At 43.1% G+C, this 18,857-nt stretch overlaps 1 protein-coding gene across 2 annotated transcripts in view; it reads right to left on the bottom strand.

Annotated features, from left to right (window-relative positions):
- The window catches only part of LOC105683834, a 64,385-nt gene extending 56,315 nt beyond the window's left edge, over positions 1-8,070 (bottom strand). For both annotated transcript variants that reach the window (XM_048653013.1, XM_048653016.1), the window contains exon 1: positions 5,922-8,070. The gene's annotated coding sequence lies outside the window, so the exon portion shown is untranslated. The remainder of the gene's footprint in view (positions 1-5,921) is intronic.
- Positions 8,071-18,857: the final 10,787 nt, after the last annotated feature.

The raw sequence follows: 18,857 nt of genomic DNA, 5'->3' as shown, positions 1-18,857 counted from the left end.
CAGATGAACGGTGAGATTACCACAATCTGATCGTTGTAATTGGTGCCCACCTTCGCGATAAGAAATCGATGTAATAAATCACTGTCACATAAAAGATGCGTTTAGTTGCGTCCGGTACTTGGGAGGTGTGAAATCTGAACCGTTAATTACTGTAACAGATTCAAAAACAACCGAGAATTTTTTCATCCGGGTGAACTGAGAAAACCCGAATACCGCGAACGGGAAAAAAGTCACTTCGAGACACACCGGTTCGGATCACGGTTCAAAAAACAAACCATCGCCAAAATTCGAATCAGGATTTACATATTCGCGCGTCATACGTCACCTCAAAAGACCGACGTCGTACGCGTACGTATTTGTACAGTTTACTCTCGCAAATGCCGTACGTACCAAATGTATTTTTCTCCGTGCGCTAACATCGGGCATACATCCTGAATAATTTCGTCACGGATGTACAGAAACGAAGAAATCGAACGTCTGGATGTAACACAAACGATTATCTCGGGCATAATATATCCTGGATATAAAATGTGTCGAAAAAAATTTACGTCACACAAAAAATATGACAATATTGAAACTTCCACATTCTTGGAGCGCGGACGTACCACTGACGCATGGGTATTTCTTTGCTACTGGATAGTTTCGGTGACATAAGTGTAAAATCGTCACCGGGTATCTCTCACGTCCTCATTGCTAGGAATGTAGAAAAATAAAAAATAAACAAATCTTCTGTTTATTCGTCGCGGTTACCGCACTCCGAATTCGACGGTGCATAGAACCGGATGCGTTCGCCAAAAAAAAAAAAAACATCCCCGCTCGTAGATCTATTTTCGCGTGAAACAGAGAAGAAAAAATCACGGCAAGTGAGCCGATAGATCGAGTGTTTTTAAAAAATTTTTAAATTCGTACGAGAAATTCTCAATTTGTTTTTTCACCTCCGTTCACGGTGGAATTGATCGATGCTCAACTTGTATGAAAATTGTTACTCTTCGCGGGGGTGATTATTCAGTGGTTGGCGGGGTGCTCTTTTTGGCGTACGGACTAGCGAAGTATTGCGATGATATTAAAACGCGTACTATGCGTTCGGATTGCGGTGGTGAAGGGTGGGGAGTGTACCCGCGTGAATGAAACTAACCACGCGCTCTGAATGGACCCGAGGGGAGTCCGAAAGAGTGTGCGGTGGAGTGTATATATTTCCGACTCTGTTTATACAAAGAGACGGCCGCCGCACAAAGATCACGCGGGATTTGAAACATAACAGAACCCCGGGACTCTGCTGCACCTCCGCGCACTTTCCGTACGGGGGTGCGCCTCTATCACTGCTGAGGTGCTGCTGCAGGCGAAAAAAAATATATGCGCAGCTCCTTCGCCCCGAACTTCACCCCGCTGCGCTACGAAGTCTTGTAAATATTCGACTATTTCTGGCAACGCGTCGATGGATGCTGTGATTTTGGAAAGCTAAATAGTTTTTTCAACTACAAAAATAGCTACTACTCCCACGACTATCGTATACGCGCTGTATAGCTGCTACACTGGTGGATACGCCCCTCTCGACTCTTACGACGAAACGAGGTGTTTTTTTTTTCTTTTTCCAATTCTAGTCTTCACTTTACCCATTTATCGGTACAAACAAAAGCAGTCCCGTCTAACCGAAGTTAATTGTAATGATTCTGAACGAGAAGAAGAGAAAGGCTGTTCCGGGACTTTTTGCAATTTTTCAGGGTGTGAAAAAATAGACGCTGAGGTTATACGAGGAGCGAGGAGATCGGTCGGAGGGAGATAATTTTCATGAATCTGCGGAGAGCCGCAAACCTGTTATACATTAAGAATCCGTTGAGAATATCCGGTCTCGTTATGCGTTTATCTATCACAGTTGACTTCTGTGAGAAAATTACGCCCAGTTACTTCAAGTGTCATTAATCTTGCAATTATACCGGCAACATTTCAAAATTGATCGTAATTGAATTGTAAACCGGTATGGATGCGAGTAATTGAGTGCAGTTGCTAAAAATAAAATCAATGTAAATATATATTATATTGTACAAACATTTGTAGACGTTATTGAAAATTTTCAATTAGATTACGCTCCGTACAAGGCTATCGCTGTATCGGCAAAAATTATTATCTATCCAGTCCTGAATTGGAACATAGTTTTTTCGAAATAACACGGATCTTCTGATTAGGTTACGAGCATAATCAGCTGTTTCACAAGGTATGAATAATAAATCTATCGCTAATGAGGAATAATGTTCGCGATTAAGCCGTGGGGACTCGGCAGAGCTATAAACAAATTGCGATCGGACCGGAGACGGCGAGAAGTATAAACGTGAAATCCACTACACGGGTCGTGTCGACGCGAATCGCAAAGTATCGCTAATCGATGCGAAAAAAAGATATTTCTTTTTTTTTTTTTTCCCAATACAAGATAAGCTATGTGTAGACAATTAAGCGACGATGATGTCCTCGTTAGCGATGTCAACATCGGACTAACTTTTGGTTGCCTTTCCCACGCGAACTCAGATGCTGAATACCGAATCGTCGGGTTTTTAACATCGGTAGAATCACACGGTGGAAATAGATAAAAAAATTTTGCACCGCGAAATCAGGATCGTAGTTTAATGAGGTAATTTAAAATCGATCTTTCGTATCGCAATTTTTCGAACTCCTCGAACCTGAAAAAATGCTTTCACGAAGTCCGATCGGCGACTTTTTACCGTGACAAATTTTCTCTATTTCTGTGTCTTCGTCGCGACGATCTTACTCTTCTTCAAATCGATCGAAAGATGCACTTACGTCTCGTGGAGATAATCGAAATTTTCGTTCGTGAAAAAAAATGAAGAATATAAAAGAGAACGAGCTCTGCATCGACGTACCGTTCACCATTATAACCACAAGTGGTAAAATAATATTAATGAAGTTCTTGCCGAAGAGGGTCACACGGGTCGCTCGCTCTCGCCGACATCTCAATTTATTTTCGTGCTCACGGTAAGTGATTAGATGCGTCTGTTTATCCAGAGTTTCTATACTTCCACTACTTGCACTCGGACTATGGCGAGTTCGTATAATGCCTGCGTACGATGTACACCTATGGCTCCCGGATTGTCGACGCCATTTAAACCCCGCTGGCTCACAACTCTTCACCTAACTCTCCTCACCGATGCATCTTCTCGCACGTTTTCATTTTGTATTTATATTTATATTTTCTCTTTCTTTTACTCTTTCGTTTTTGTCCCCTTCACCAATTTACAACGCGGGTAAGAACGGAAAATGAGGATCCATTGACACGTGTAAAAAGTAAGCTCGGTAAGTGTCGAATCACAATAATTACGTGATCAATTTGTTCCCGCAAACGAATACCTGCGAACTGGTTATGGCGAGTGCGAAAATTGCACCGGAATATCGTGGTTGAAAAATCTCCGCTCGATCTCTCAGAAAATTTTCGAATCTTCGGCGGTGCGGATTTGACTTTTGAGACGGATATGTTTGTATTACGTTGGATGTAGTTGATCTCTCGAATTTATAGCTTCAAACGGTTTTTGATATACGACCCGTTCGCCGCTGTGATTGAGGGAAAAAAAACATATTATAGGAGGTCGGATCGATTCTTCACAACTCTATTAGATGCCCGCAGCACGTGAAACTGAACAGAGCAATTATTTGAAATCCGTTCTCCGCGTCTTCTGACCATAGGCAAGTTGTGACGCTAACGTTACGGAATTGGACGTCCTGACGTTATGCGCTTTGATTCAGATAATGGTATTTTTTTTTTTTTTTTTTCATTCCGTTGAAAGAGGAATTGCTTGGTACAGTGACTAGTCTAATTTGGTGGGCTAGAATCGCTACGTGTATATATATTGAGTTCCGAGAGCAAATTTGAATCTAGGTATGAAACGTGGTTATTTTTGAACCCCGAAGCAGTGGGGGTTGCAGGGAATGAATTGAAGAAAAAGAAAGATAGAAATATAAAAAAAGATAAAGAAAAAGAAGCTTTGAGGATTTGGCGCCGGCGTAAACACGTCAACACTAACTTCTACATACTCCGCAGCTTTGGAATAATTTACTCATATTCCAACCGCGAACCAACATGACTGCAAAATAACAGAACATCACAAATCCGCATTTAGTTTCTAAAATGGTTGAAAAAAAAAAAAAAAAAATATTCGCATCTCAACAAAAAATGGAAAAAATCTTTCGACGGAATCGCGGGATCATGCGTAAAAATATATCAATCTTATGTTAATAATAACGTGGAGAATACAAAAAATATAATAGAAAGTGCAAAATAATTTCTACTTTCCCTCGGCTCGTTCATGGTAGTTACCGGACAGGAGGACAAGGAGGGTGGGAAAGCTTCCTGGCAAGGAGCTTACGTGAGGTCAAAGTGGGGGGTGAAAAGGTGATCGAACACCTTACGGCGGGAAGAGAATTTCTTTTTTTGACCCGATTGCGGTAATAACGCGTTGTTGTATAAGCGGCCACCAGGTAATTCCTCGACGCGAGAATGCGGGTATATTTATTGTTTATTCAACGAAAGTTTTGAGCCGCATCGTTTATAACGGTCGGAGGTGCACAGCCGCGGTGAATCCCCACGCGGGTAGACGGTGTACGTGGACCTACTGCAATGGGTTCCCGTAATAAATCGTGGCCCCGGTCGCTTCGCACCATGCAATCACGATGACGCGGGGTCCGTACGAGCACAATCTGCGTTTACACATCGCGACGAGCTGCCAAAATTACAGCCATTATAACGATAAAGGTGAGAAACCACATCGGGCCGATGTTTGCTTAAGCTGATCAAGACCCCGATGAATACCCGACACACGGGCCCCGCGCACTGCACGAGACCCGTTCAAAATTCAAAATTCATTCGGCTCTGCGTAAGTATTATAAAATTTACAAATTTTACAGATAAACATTTAACGGGTCTGAATAATAGGCACACGATTTAAACGCCACACCCATATTTCGACGTACGTACGTACACACAAATATTAATGACCTGTTCATTTTTTTTTTGGTTTTTTTTTTTTTTTGATTTTTTTTTAATTGGTAGCACGCGCAAGCTTTTTTACATAAGGATACGTCGTAAATCAAGTTACTGTCCAAATTTTCCGAATAGAATATTTCGCGCGAAGCTAGGTGCTAATTATTCCGCATTAACAGGATAATCGTCATCTGGATATTCTTGTCCAGGAATTTCGGTATTATAGTGCAAGAAGAATTGAGAAGAAAAGAAAAGAGGTGAGAGAAAAATGTATGAAAAATAAAAATCCGCATCGCCGAGATGTTCGGCTGCGTAAGCGAATATATACCGCGTGAACTGTCAGCCAGCAAGCATGCAATTAGCTTACACGAGCCCGCGGGGTTTTTTGGACCTCGTGGTTCCTTTTTGAGTTCGCACCTACCGCCTCGTCGACGAATTACGAGCAAAATTCACCAATTACATTCTACCGTCGCCGATTCGCCGAGACTGAGAACTTATTCGAGACATAGAGCGACCCCGTGTCATCGATTTTATTTATTCCTTTTTCCGATTTTTGCTCATTTTTTTTTTTTCGTCGCACCTACCCCAAAATTTGCGATTCTAAAGATGAAAGACGAATGAATGATTCGAACGTTTCCGGACAGGCGGTACGAAAGTATTTCGACTGACGTTTCGTTCGCTTGAGGTTTGGGTTCTGAAACGCTCGAGGAATGTTAAATCATCCCTGCACGGTAACGCGTATCGCATTTTAATTTGAGAAGATGTCCGAGACTCTCTTTCGTTCGATTCATGAAAATATCAAATGGTTGCGCCGAGCCGTTTCTTCGGTTGGAACTGCGATAGCGACATTACCGGTGAGGAGAAAAAAAAAAAGTAATTACGAAATAACAGTTTTTTCGTCGTGGACAAAAAAATGGCACCAATAGTTACTACTCACAGTTTAACAGGAGATGAACTGGAGGCCGCAGCTCGAATCATCCGATCCGTTGGCGAGATGAAAATATTATCACTAAAACTCACTCATTTCAAACTTTTCACAGGTATACGTTTAATTATCCGGGTTCGAAACAATTTCTCGGATGAGATTCTCACCAGAGTTTCAAGTTAACGTCGCAACGTTTAAGTCGATTGTCCGTTGATCGTACCACGTGTGACGTCGACCTTCTCAAGTATCACGAATCCAAACGCATTCATCCGTTGTCAATAACACGAACTGAGAAGGTTCGTATTTCGGCGAAGATATCAAACCGCGAGAGCGATTAGAAAGAGTTTGCAAAATATAAATCAAACTAATCGTGATCAGCGGTTTATGTGAAAAGGTGGACGTTGCAGAGTTTTTACATAAACGGAGAATAAATAAAAATCAACCTGTTGTATGAAAGAAGCGAAAAAGAATGCCGTAAAATAGTTCCCGCGAAAAATTACCTGTAGGTATGAAAGTAACGTCGGCTTTTCGGAGCATTCAAAAGTTCTACCGGTGCACAGGAGGTCACGCGAATGTTAACCGACATCGCTGCCGTTTTTTCACTAGATTTTTTTCAAGTATTTTTTCGTTTATTCTTGTTTTATTTTTTTTTTTCCGTTCGCCAGCGGTGGTAGCGATGGTTTTACCGGTTATTCGTTACAACCCCGAAATAAAGTTGAAGGCTGAATTGTACAACTTTTTGATACATGCATGAATATTCTCAACTTGCGGAACTGATCCACGATACGGATAATGCCAGGTTTATTATCGGGAATTTATTTTTCTAATATCACAAAAGCACTTGAGATTATCGGCACAATAATTATCCTACGTAACGGTCAGAGACGTACGGGGCCACAAACGTTACGAAGCAACACTGCGGAACGAGGTGGTTCAATCTGTCTCGAAAATAATCCTAAATTTATTCAACCGTTGATCGAAGATTATCAACGACGAGGTAAAACCGACCCACTGAAGTCCGCGAATAAGGAGACCGTTCAAATCTCTACCAAATAATGATCGAGTATTTGATTCGAATAAACAATTTTCGAACGATATTTTTCGAACGGAGAATCCTGCAGGTGAAACGACGGAGTACCGATCAGGCCGATCGAGCCACCGCCATGTGCGATCCAAACTTTGCTCCGGCGAAGAAATTGTGAAGTCGTTGAGACCGTGGCCAGTAGTAGATGCGTCCGCGCGCGAGCGATACCCTGGGTGGACTAATGGCGAGCTTGGGGGACACCCGGAGGGGTTGCCAGTGCACAACGAGTCGACCGAACCAGACGAGTCGAATGAGGAGAGCCGGTGCTTTGAGATTTTGGGGCCAGCAACGACCTGGCAGTTGAGGCTGTACTGACTGTGTTCTGGTTGCAGAGCTGCTGTTCGAGCGATGATAGTGCGACGACGCATGGCCATACAGGACAGTGCGGACCGAAGACTGAACAGCCGTACTCGACTCCTGGCCAACGATCCGGGGACGCCCACGAGAGCCACACGAACGGGGCCTGGGATCCCTAAATCCTGGATCACCGCTCCGAACCAACCGCCCCACTCCCGCGTAGGACGCGTGTCTCGGGCCCCGGGCATGGGGTCCGATATAACTTTCCCACTTCGGGAAGAGACCCGTCAAATATACCCCCTCTAATAGCCGCAGGTACGCGGCGATACGATGACCGCGAATCTGGACCGTGACATTGGCCACGATTTCGGTAAAAATCGACACCCTGCTCAAGATTCGATCTCGCGTTCGGTCAAATCCCAGATCAAGATGAAATGAGAGTACGGTGTCTGGTTTTTATCGAGCGTCCTCCTCATTTCGTTTATTCGTTTCTTACCTTTTTCTCTTTGTCATTCCCCTCGCGTAGGAGACACGGAGAAGGGATATACCTACTCCGGATCGGTGGATCGTCGAACGGTCCGAGGGTATCAAAGATCTGGGTAAAAATACGTCCGGCCATAACTATGCAAACGAATAGCCAGTTACAAAGCGTAAATATCTCCGAGGGTCAATCGATGCCCGGAGCTCGCCTGATATTCGGTATAGATGCGAGCCGAATTCGGTGCCACATGACGACGACGCGTTCCGGATGACCGGCTCAGTTTCAACCACTGTCTCCAACTGCAGCTCTCGGTGTTTACCTAAGATAAAACCTAATCTGGATAAGGGAGGAGCTCAACGGGCAGATAGTCCATCTATTTCATGTAGTAACACTTGCGACGGGTAAACCTTAACTCCGATATATATCCCGTGGCTCTAAAGCTCTTCGAGAATTCCACGAACTATTCCAATACTTTCTTTTTACGACTATTTCGTAACTTATTACCTAATCTTGTCTAATCTTACACAACATTGAAAAGGGACTTGAAAACGACCCTTTTAATCTCACTTGCGGGCTAGACGTTATCCTATCAACCGTGAATTCTCACGTTCAAACTTAACTATAACTCCATTTTTCCCCCATACGACACGCGAATGCGTGTTTCTCATGCCCTGAAAATATTCACGTACAAATCCATCGAACTACTCGACATTTTCATAATGTCCAATTATTTGGTACAACTTGATATGCGAGTGCGGCGTACCGCCGCTATTCGGACGAAATAAAGATGGCAAACCAGCTAGCCACTTGCATACAAACGTTCCCGTGCGAGAGGACTGCGGTGTACTTATCTCCGATGAACGCGCATCACCTCTGCCAACGTAGGGAATAAACTCTACTTAGGAGTTTGTACACGAATACTTGAACGCGTGCGTGCAGCGGCAGCGGCAACAGGTTCGGGGCTTCGGCATCAACGAGGTAAAGTCTGATCGCAATAACTGCACGTTCGAAACGGTAGCTACGAAACGTATTTATCTGAATATCGAACGAAAACGACAAGGAGAAACGCACGTTTCGAAATTACCAAAGTAACTACTCGAAATACTTCTTTATTTTTTTCTTTTTCTTCTTCTTCTTCTTCTACTCGAGATAAAATCTGAGCAAACTGTTCGTGAGTCATCGACTTCTCAAGTCAAAGAACACATCATCTCAACTTCGACTAACTGCACGTTGATGAGGGAAAACATTCTGACCAACAAGAGCAAATACATTTTTTTTTTTGTTTTTTTTTCTAATTACTGGGCAAATTCTGAGCATGAGCCACGCGTTAAAAAAATTTTGCTAACGACCATCAAATTTCTCGTTGCCCTCGAGTCGTCGATGCGATTCGACTTCGTATTCAAAACGAAAGCGAATCCTTCGAAAATAGATTTATCGTTCGAAATTTTATGCAAATGTAGCATTGGATTTCGTGTGACGCGAAAACCGGATTTCGTGATTGAAAATTCGTTGTAACTTGCGAAAAGTTTGCCGAGAAAGTGAAGATGCGCTCGTCGACGATCCGTGTGGATGGAGAGATGGATCGAGATGGTTTTCAAAACGGACACTACGGTCGTCATTCTCGCGTAGGTTTTGTCGACGCTATTTTCAATAGTTCGGGCAAATATTGACGAGCAAATTAGTCCACATCTAGTCAGTGGAGATGTTGCGTCTTAGAAATGCAAATTCGCCCACGCCCTTGTTTGAACGTTCGATTAACAGGATTGATACTAGGAATTATATTTTGGTTAGCACTTCGGTCACGTTTAAAAACGGATCACCCGCGAGTTATCGCCGTTAAAGTAAATAAAATTTTGGAGAATTCCTATCACGGAGATAATCACACGTATACACACATGCGATGTGTGATGAATCAAATTTCCATGTAGTACGTACAGGATCCACCGGAAGACACGTTGGAACGAATTACATTTTTTCGTCATGACGTTTCTAGCGTTGTTTAAAATTTTCGAATTATCAGCGGTACATTTCGGAGCTGGAATGGCAATGTTATCCGCTCTGTTTAAAAAGTTTCGTTGCGACCGATTTCATATGACGCGTCGATTGATCTCGGAAAAAAATTAATGACTGGGCCATCGCCTAAACAAATCAAATCGCATCACATCTACTTCCTGTTTATATTAATCGTATATATCATTTGACGTTTGCTAACGATATGAGTCTCCTCTGCAGTCCTGAGAAGCGCTAGTTCTTCTTTTTTTCTTTCATCGAATCTGTCTCTCTTTTTTATTTTTTTTGGTCCTGAACGTATCGGACTTCTGTTCGGCTGGTTATTTTTCTGAACGTTACGAACGTTATTCTTCTTCTTTCACAGCCTCCTCTCGTTTCTCTAACGCTCCACCACCAAACGTACATCTGAAAAGTGAAAAGAAAAAATTTCTAGTTAGAGGGATAACCAGCTTCTTCCCTAACTACGCTACTAATAAATGAAATTCACATCGGGGTTAGCCGAGATGGGGATTCAATGAGTATCTGCGGATCCGTTATCCAGGGAATGATCGCGACCCTTTCGGCGAACCCTGGAATGATGAACAAATTTGGAATCATCGCGTACGTGAGAAGATGAGCTCGTGCTTTCGCGCCGAGAAATTAAACTGGCCCCGATTGGGACCGGTCTGATCCGAAAGATACCGACTGTCCCGAAGAGCAAGGACGTGAGGCCTGACGTGCCTTCGGCGCCGAGGGCTGTTTAATTTTAGGGCATTGCGTGCAGGCGGCGAACCGAGCAAAGCTAAAGGGTTTCTGCAGCCGACGTATTTGCCAAGATATTATCGCGACGGTGATGGAGGTGAGGGGAACGGGGAGGGACTCAAGGCCCCGGCAACGAGGGGGCGTGGTTCTCCTCTTCCGAGCTCATTTCTAGGACCCGGTGGATACCGCGTTCCGTGGACTCGCATATCATCGCGACTTGTAAACGCCGCTGCACTCCGCTCCCGTCCAGGAATTCCCTCTCAGCGAGGCCGAAGGCGGACGCCAAAGTTCAGGATTCTCAGACCGCGCTCGTGTTCCACCGCAATTCTTCACTTAATTAACGCTAATTCTCATCTCATCGGTACCGAACCAAACGCGAATGTTGTCCCAGTTACATCGTCCCAATCGAGCATCTCTCAAAAAACTCCGGAATGACATCGTTGAGCCACCTTCGTTTTCTATTCGCACGGCATGACCTCCACCCTCGGGCTACCGCTTTTGCGGCAGTTTCAGGGCGAAAAATTTCTCAGCTCGAAAAATTCATGTGTAAATATGAATTATCTAGGGAATATGAGTGGTGAAGGTGGATTCGTGCGGCAGCACACAGATAACAAGTTTCGTTTTATTCCTATATAGGGGCGTCGGATAGGCGCCACGACGCCAAGTCATCTCCGAATGTTTACACGTCGCGTCTTTTGACGGGTCTCTTTGGTGTACGTATATGTCCACCAGAATTCTGTGGCGTATGAATCTAAAATAGCCGCACACATTGCGGTAATACGACGAAAGTTCAATTAGACCTTCGTGGCGCATGTATGGCCGCGACCTTTTTATTTTTTAATTTTCTAGGTAATTCAGTTTCTCAATTTTGACTCATCGCCGCTACAGCGAACGGTGACTAATGAGCACATATCCAATATCTTTATACGCTATGGAAATTGTTTAGACTGTGGAAGAAATCCCCGCTTATTTTACTTAGTGAAAAAAGTTCGCTTTTTTCACACTTACGTATCACTGTCAATAATTCAATGTAAATCTGGTACCAAAAAAGCGTCGCGTGCTTCGGAGTCTGGGCGGTATTCCCGCTCCACTTTATCCGAGGGATTCGAGCGGTCGCAATAATTGAGATATATTTCATTCGACGCCGTAATATCATAGGCGAGTTCGCGTCGATCCCGACGATATCGCTTCAAAGGATTCATCTGACGATACGTAGGACGAGATGAAAGTCCCACCACTCAATAGCACACCCACTAATTAGTCACTCTCGGAAACAAATGCCCCTTATTTCTTAACCATGTGTACTCAGACTTATAGATGTTCGTTAATCATATCGTTAAAAGAATGATTTTAAACTCCCGCGTTGTATATACTAATTTGTTTAGAAAGCACCAATTAGTATACTTATATACGGACCTCACATGTTTTAACTAGCATCATGGTGGGTACATACATACATATATACAACTATATTTAACTTGAAGTACTACCGATGAATGAAGACCCACCTCAGGGGGATGATTCGGCTTTGTCCGCCTCTATCCTCGTCCCAAGGATAAGGCGAGTCAGTCGATGGGCAGATGGACCGGACCAACAATTAAGCGTGAAAAAATGCTAACAAGCGAAATTGATCCTTACGTGTTAATTTTCATTGAAAAATTTTCCAATGATACGATAGAGAAGAATAAAAATCTCAATTGAGAGAAAAAAAATCATGCAATTGAAACCTATTTTTTTTTTCGGATCGGTACGATGAAATGAAGCATCTTATAACCGCCCATTAATATAGCATTGGTATAAGGCGTTGAAAGAAGCGGTTGGATTAACGCCCATTTAATATCCCCTCTGCAAATCCGATGACAGTGCTGGAAAGATTCATTTGCAACTGATGCAAATTGGCACTCGTGATATCTCATGGGATGCAGGTGCGCGACTTCGCATAAGCTGGGTAGGAACCGGATCAACTAATAGTAACAATTAATGAATCCCAAAGGTATATCGGCATCAGATTTCAACCAGTGCAGCAAAATACGAAATTTGCTCTTTCTCTATACCGCACCACGAGTCCCGGCGCCATTTCAAACCAAACGACACACCAAACTTCATGAGGTTTTAATTTATAAAAATTGAGAGCGTTGCCGAGCACGATCAATTACCGTTACAATCGAAATAGCAGCTACCCGATGACAAAAAGCTCCGCAGGAGCAAAGAATTGGGCAGGGAATCCCACGCGGTGATACATATTTTTATGGGACATAAATCTTAGAGAGGCGCGGGCACAAGAAACACACGACGAGAACGCGCAGCGGGCGCGGCCAATTGCCTAATGATGCTGATTTACCGACTTTAGTGTAAAGGGCCACCATTATAACCACCGCCACGAAAACCCCGTTTAAATAAAATCTCAAGTCACGCCACGAATATTCCCACTCGACCGTGGGGTGGAGTCCACGTGTGTTTCGAACTCGCTTTTGTTTTGACTTATAACACGAATGTGCAGTTTGTTCGCTCACAGATTCAGCTGCACGATGCTCGAGATACACGAGTGGATCCCCATTCATCAAAATGCAACGCGAAAACCGTTCCTCCGTCCGGATGGTAGAGTCTTTGAAGATTCGGACGTTCGTTGCGGTGTCTTACCGACGATCGATCGATGAGAACGGAAAATTCGATGGTTTCCAGATTTTTTTCCACAGCGAAGGGAGTTCCGAGTTAACAGGGTTGTTCGATGACCCCCCCGATCGAACTTTGGTCGGGCTTGACTTTGCAATAAGCTGTCTTCGCGATGACGAACCTCCCCGTCATTTCCTCCCACATTCCTATCCAAACTCACGGGTTTAGGATCTGGTTTAGATCCGGGCAGTGCTTTCGTGTAGGATGCTAAAATAATATGGCGCCAACAATCACGAGGTTTCTGCTTACGCTTCGACGAATGACGTCCACACCGTAATATACTGCGATGAGTCTGGCTTTCCTTGCCCGCCAAAGACCGCGGTGTTGATTCAAACTCCAACGCTTGTACAGGAAACTTATCCGTCTAAGTCTAGAACCCCTGACTATATTTATACTTCAAGCGATGCATTTCTTTTTTTTTTTTTTTTCTATTCTAATTCTTATTCTCGAACTGAGACATCGGAATCGACCGAGAACTCTCGGTGTAGAGAATCGGAAACTGGGTGATCGAGCTTATTGTTAGCCCTAAATTCTGGCGTATACCATGCCCAACATGTCGTACAAAATCGGTAACCAGATACCATACAAAACACCATTAAATTATTCTATGACCTACTTCAGGTCATGTAGCGCGTCTAATACGTGGTCACATTACACAGTTTTACCTTTCATATTAAATCAGTCATCGGGTAAAACACGAACGGCTGGTTACAGGATCTCCGATACAACATCAAGTCGAACAACCATAGAAAAGACTGAACATCGCATGGGTTTTATAAACGATGGTCGAGAGCTGGGGGTCAGATGATTTCAGCCTGCAGTGAAAGAAAATATAAATTATTCATAAAAGCAGGTACCCCACAACTCATTGTCGGTAACTCGCATTACATTATAATCAATAATTTTCTATCCGAGGAAAAAAAACGAATGGAAAAAAGGCAGCGCGTTACTTAGAGATTTTCTGTTTGTCGAAACGTGTTTTGTCGCACACTTTTCATTGAGCCATAACATTACGTCGACGTGAATGAATTATCATCAATGATGGGCGTGACTAGTAATTGATGTAATATCAATTAGCCTTTATAAATATTATTAATAAGCGATTGGCAATTAGAAACTAATGACAGATCAAAGGTTCGCGTGATCATTGCAGATACGCATATATTAAACAGATAATAATTACCACGTTAACATTAAAGCAGGAAATAATATCTAACGATGTAACGTGCGGTGTAATTATATTGTTCCGCGGCTGTAATAAAATCGTCCAATTGATCAGATATTATCCAATCACATCGCAAAGACAACGCATATTCTAGAAATTCAAAAACTATCGGTACAAATAATTTCTGACATATTTTCTTTGATCAATACCGAAAATGAGTTCAATACACCACTAACGTCTGATAATCGAATTCGATTAGTTATCAATCGATTTATCGGTAAGCGCGTAAGTTATGTAATTACATGTAATAATTACGTCAACAACGATTAGAAAGGTATCGCTGTACACGCCACATAGTTGTCCCCGGTCGATTTTATTCAATTTTCTCTCATTCGTTCCGTTAGCGTTAGCGGAGTGGAAAGGATTTGCTATGAACTTTTGTTGTCAGAGTCCTTTGCGGAGAGCAACGAAACAAAACAGTGATGTGGAAGCTACTTAAGAACAGGAAGTTCATTATGGATCGATTCGTTTATTATTACACAGCTGTGTAAACGCGTTGGAAAGTCGGTTGGTTATATACATAAGTATAAAGACACACATATAGTAGGACATATACCAACGTGCTCGGGTATTTTCGCGTTCACTAACCGTGAAAATAGAACAAAATTATTTATGCTCCCGGATTGACGTGAACACCGAATATCAGAAAGATCCGTGTTTCGTTATCGGTATAAATATACAACATTTCCGATGGCAGAACGATCACAAGAAATTCCTGAGCGATTACCAGCCCGACTTTCGATCGACGAGAAAAAAAAAAAACGCCAAGAAGAAGAAGAAGAGCGGAGGAAAAATTTGGGATCGGGTAAGAATCGCTCGACTTCCGGAACGCTTCGCAAGATTCTCGGAAAATAACGATGAAAATATCGTCGTTCAATATCAATATGGACACAGTGATTTATCTTTCGCGTGCCTGGGCCCACCGATGTTACGTAATCCTCTTACAATTTCTCTTTCGTTAATATTTACACGTGTCATTTATACAAAGCTCGAAGAATTTCATCGATTATCATACGTACACGCAGATCTGGTACCTACTTCTTCGTTGTAAGAACGAAAATTCCAAACGCTCAATATATGCGGAAAAAAGAAGCACAGATAACCGAGTGAACACGTGCGAAAAAACAGACTCGATATTCACCGTAGGTATGTACAATGGAGTAATGCATACCTATGCATGCCCACGTGCACAGGTTAGTAACGACAACTATCATGTGAACAATTATTCACGAATGCTTCTTTGTACTTTGTGGTAATTTATATGGTAGGGTATTTATGTCTCCTCCGCATATATATATATCGAGGTTTTGCTTGAGTTGTACCATAGGAGATTACACACCGTTTTCACGTACCTCTTACAGAGCATGTAGTGCTTCTCACATTGTCTCAGTGGGTTGTAATAACGTCTGGTAACATGTCCCTGATTACGAGAAGGAAGATAGAACCGGCGACCAGTATCTATATGGTAGGCGGTAATATATGCATTTGGTAGTTGAGCGGGCTCGGTTCAAAGCGATGAGAAATATCGGCTCCTCCTTCTGGAGGACGTTGACAAATTTTCGCTGATTTTCACTCAGCTTCGTGTGTACCTATGCCACGCTGTGTAGCGTCTCTACAGATTATAACGTAAGCGCATCCGGAGAATTCAACGACTGCACGGAATCACTCCGTTTTCTAATGCTTATGTATATTACCGATATCAGCGCATGTTACGTACGTATACACCTATTGTCGGAATGATCTCTAAATGCAATCTCGATGACGTAAGTCAAACGAGGAGTGGCGATGTCCAGCTGTGAAGTTTGCAACTTGGAATGAAATATCGACCTCTTGAAATTGCCACCCAAGATGCCTGTGCATTCGTTGTACTTGGCAGAGTCAAATGTCACGTCAGGAATTAAGTTATGATCTGCAACCCCGTGGAAAACGCCTGCGCAAATTTTCAAATTCAAAGTCCACTCGATCCGATCCCGCCGATTTCCGTTCACATTTTGATCCGAGGGAATATTTTTCCGAGCTGAGCCGCGTGGCTGGGATCGACGAATTCGTTACGTTTGCCGGGTGTAGCCGATGTCATGACAAAATATTATATCGCCGTGGTTGGTCCCGGACGGGATAAGAATCTTCTAGTATAGTAGCCGGAGTTCACCCCGAGGTGCGAAGAGCTCGTGAGAGCTCGTAGAACTCCCAAGTTCCATACGCAAGTTCACGGGTTATACGAACTATACGGTTTCTTTTTTCACCCGTACGAATTACCACCACCGCCGTATATAAATCCGTCGTAAAGTTTACAACCCCCAAATTTGTATATCGTTGAAACTGCGGAGCGCGACTCGCCTTGGGCAGGTCGTAAAAGTGTAATAAGAAAGATTGTTAGATGGTGTTCTATAGTCTCCATAGTCGTCAAAATTGACTCGAGTCATCGACATAAACAATCGTGCTGCTTGTTGATCGCGATAGAAATTTTTCGTGGGTCAAAGAAGATGATGGTGTGGGATTTTGAAAGATCGACCCATTGGCTGTTATATTTCATCAAAATTCCTTCTCGCCCGATGCATTTTTTGGCAACAGTTGACCTCCTGGTCGGTACGAACGACGAAAAGAATTCAATATTGCTACGGCTAGATACGAGCGTTACCAAAACTGTTGAATTCCCGACGTTCCCAGCTTTCATTACTGGCACTTGAAAGCTATTTAGGATTTGTAGTGTCGCGCGTGACCCACTGGTATCTGCTTCAGAAAGCGAAGAGCTCGCAGAGTAGGTACGTCAGTCTTCGAGGGTCTACCTGCGTACTAAAGAAAATTACGATATACGAACTACTGTTGGCAGTCTTCCATCGGGTTATAAGGTCTACGTCGAGAAGAAGTCGAGAAAACGCCTGACTCTGGAGAGGTCCTCAATCACACGTCCCGCGAGCCGGGCGCGAAGACTTTGGTCGGACGCATGTTATACGCGTCCGAAATACAGTCCACGCTTGGATGTCGTCTCCTATCAGCCTTTAGAAAGGAACTCGACACACAATAATACGACATTTTTTTTCCTACCACCGAATCGATGAAAAGATTCCAACGAATAACACCTGAATACCTTAATTGGCGGACGTTCCACGGTCTCCCTCCTTGGAAATTCACCTTTCGACGAGCTGGACTCGATTTCTGGAAGATCCTTTGGCCCGCATCTTGACATTTCGACATTTCGGATTACCGTGTTGTGCCGGGGCGTATCCAATTGACGTCTAGATGTAACTTTCGAGTCAACTCAATATCGTGATCCTTTCCTTTTTTTTTTTTCTTTTCTTTTCTCTCTCTTTTTCCTCCTTTGAACTCAACGCCCGATTAACAGAGGTTGTGTAGTGGCAGCAGTACGTCTTACCGTGCTTCTATACGGTGACTAGTTCGAGCATACAAACACGGTAGGAAACACAAACACTACTGTAGCTGCAGAGCCATCAAACTCTATAGTAAACCTTTGAGACCGCAACGAAATACGCGGCGTGAGGCCGTGAGGCGTGAGCTTCCCAAAGGGCGGCAAAGGGCCCCACAGACCCAAGAGTCGTTTCCCACACTCATTATGTCAGTCTGACTCAAGAATGGAATTGTGAACCGCATTCTTGCGAAGCTTTATTTGGGCAACTGAAATATAATACTTGCGGATGAATGCTGACGATATTTCTACTTACAAGCTTAATCCTAGATTATAGTTTCGCACCCAATCTCTTGCAATTAGCTACATGTGTTTTAATGTTTCACTGTTTTTCGTACGTATAGTTTTATCAGCGAAGAATTTGTATCCATCCTATCTCGTGACTTATTCGCACTCGATTTCACTTTCAAAATACTTAATAGTGTGGACGGCCGTGTCACAAGAGGTAATTACATTTTTGATTATTTATAGGCCTTTAAAATGTTGAGAACAAGAGTTTTCTCAACTTTTTTTGGTTTGTATTTTTTTTATGCATTTCAATATCGGTAAATCTCTACCTATCTCAGAGGTGATTAATAAAAGACCCTTGACTACTTATGCAGCTGCGCGATCACATACGAATGCGTTACTTACAAACGCGATAATCCAGAGATCGAATGCTGCATTGGGCTGCTGTTGCTGCTGCTGCTGCTGCAGACTCGTAGAAAAGAAGACCCAAGAATTTTAAACATCCACGTGCCTCTAAAGGTTTCGAATCTCACTATCTTTGGAAATATTGAATTCCATTAACTATTCGAACTTTTAAAACGTGAACCAGCCGTTATCGACGGAACATCTGATCGATAGATGGACACGAATGTCGGCTGGTCGCTGATCATCTTGTCCAATTTTCAAAAATGATATTGGCCTTTCCCGATCATACATACTATAAAAATGTCTGTATTTTATTTTTACTCACTTTTCGGTCTTCGGTCTCGTCCGGGCAAAGCTCACTGGGGCATTACCTCGGTAAC

This window comes from Athalia rosae, chromosome 3, assembly GCF_917208135.1.
Source record: "Athalia rosae chromosome 3, iyAthRosa1.1, whole genome shotgun sequence".
Taxonomy (NCBI): domain Eukaryota; kingdom Metazoa; phylum Arthropoda; class Insecta; order Hymenoptera; family Athaliidae; genus Athalia; species Athalia rosae.
This window is presented reverse-complemented; position numbering and strand designations above follow the sequence as displayed.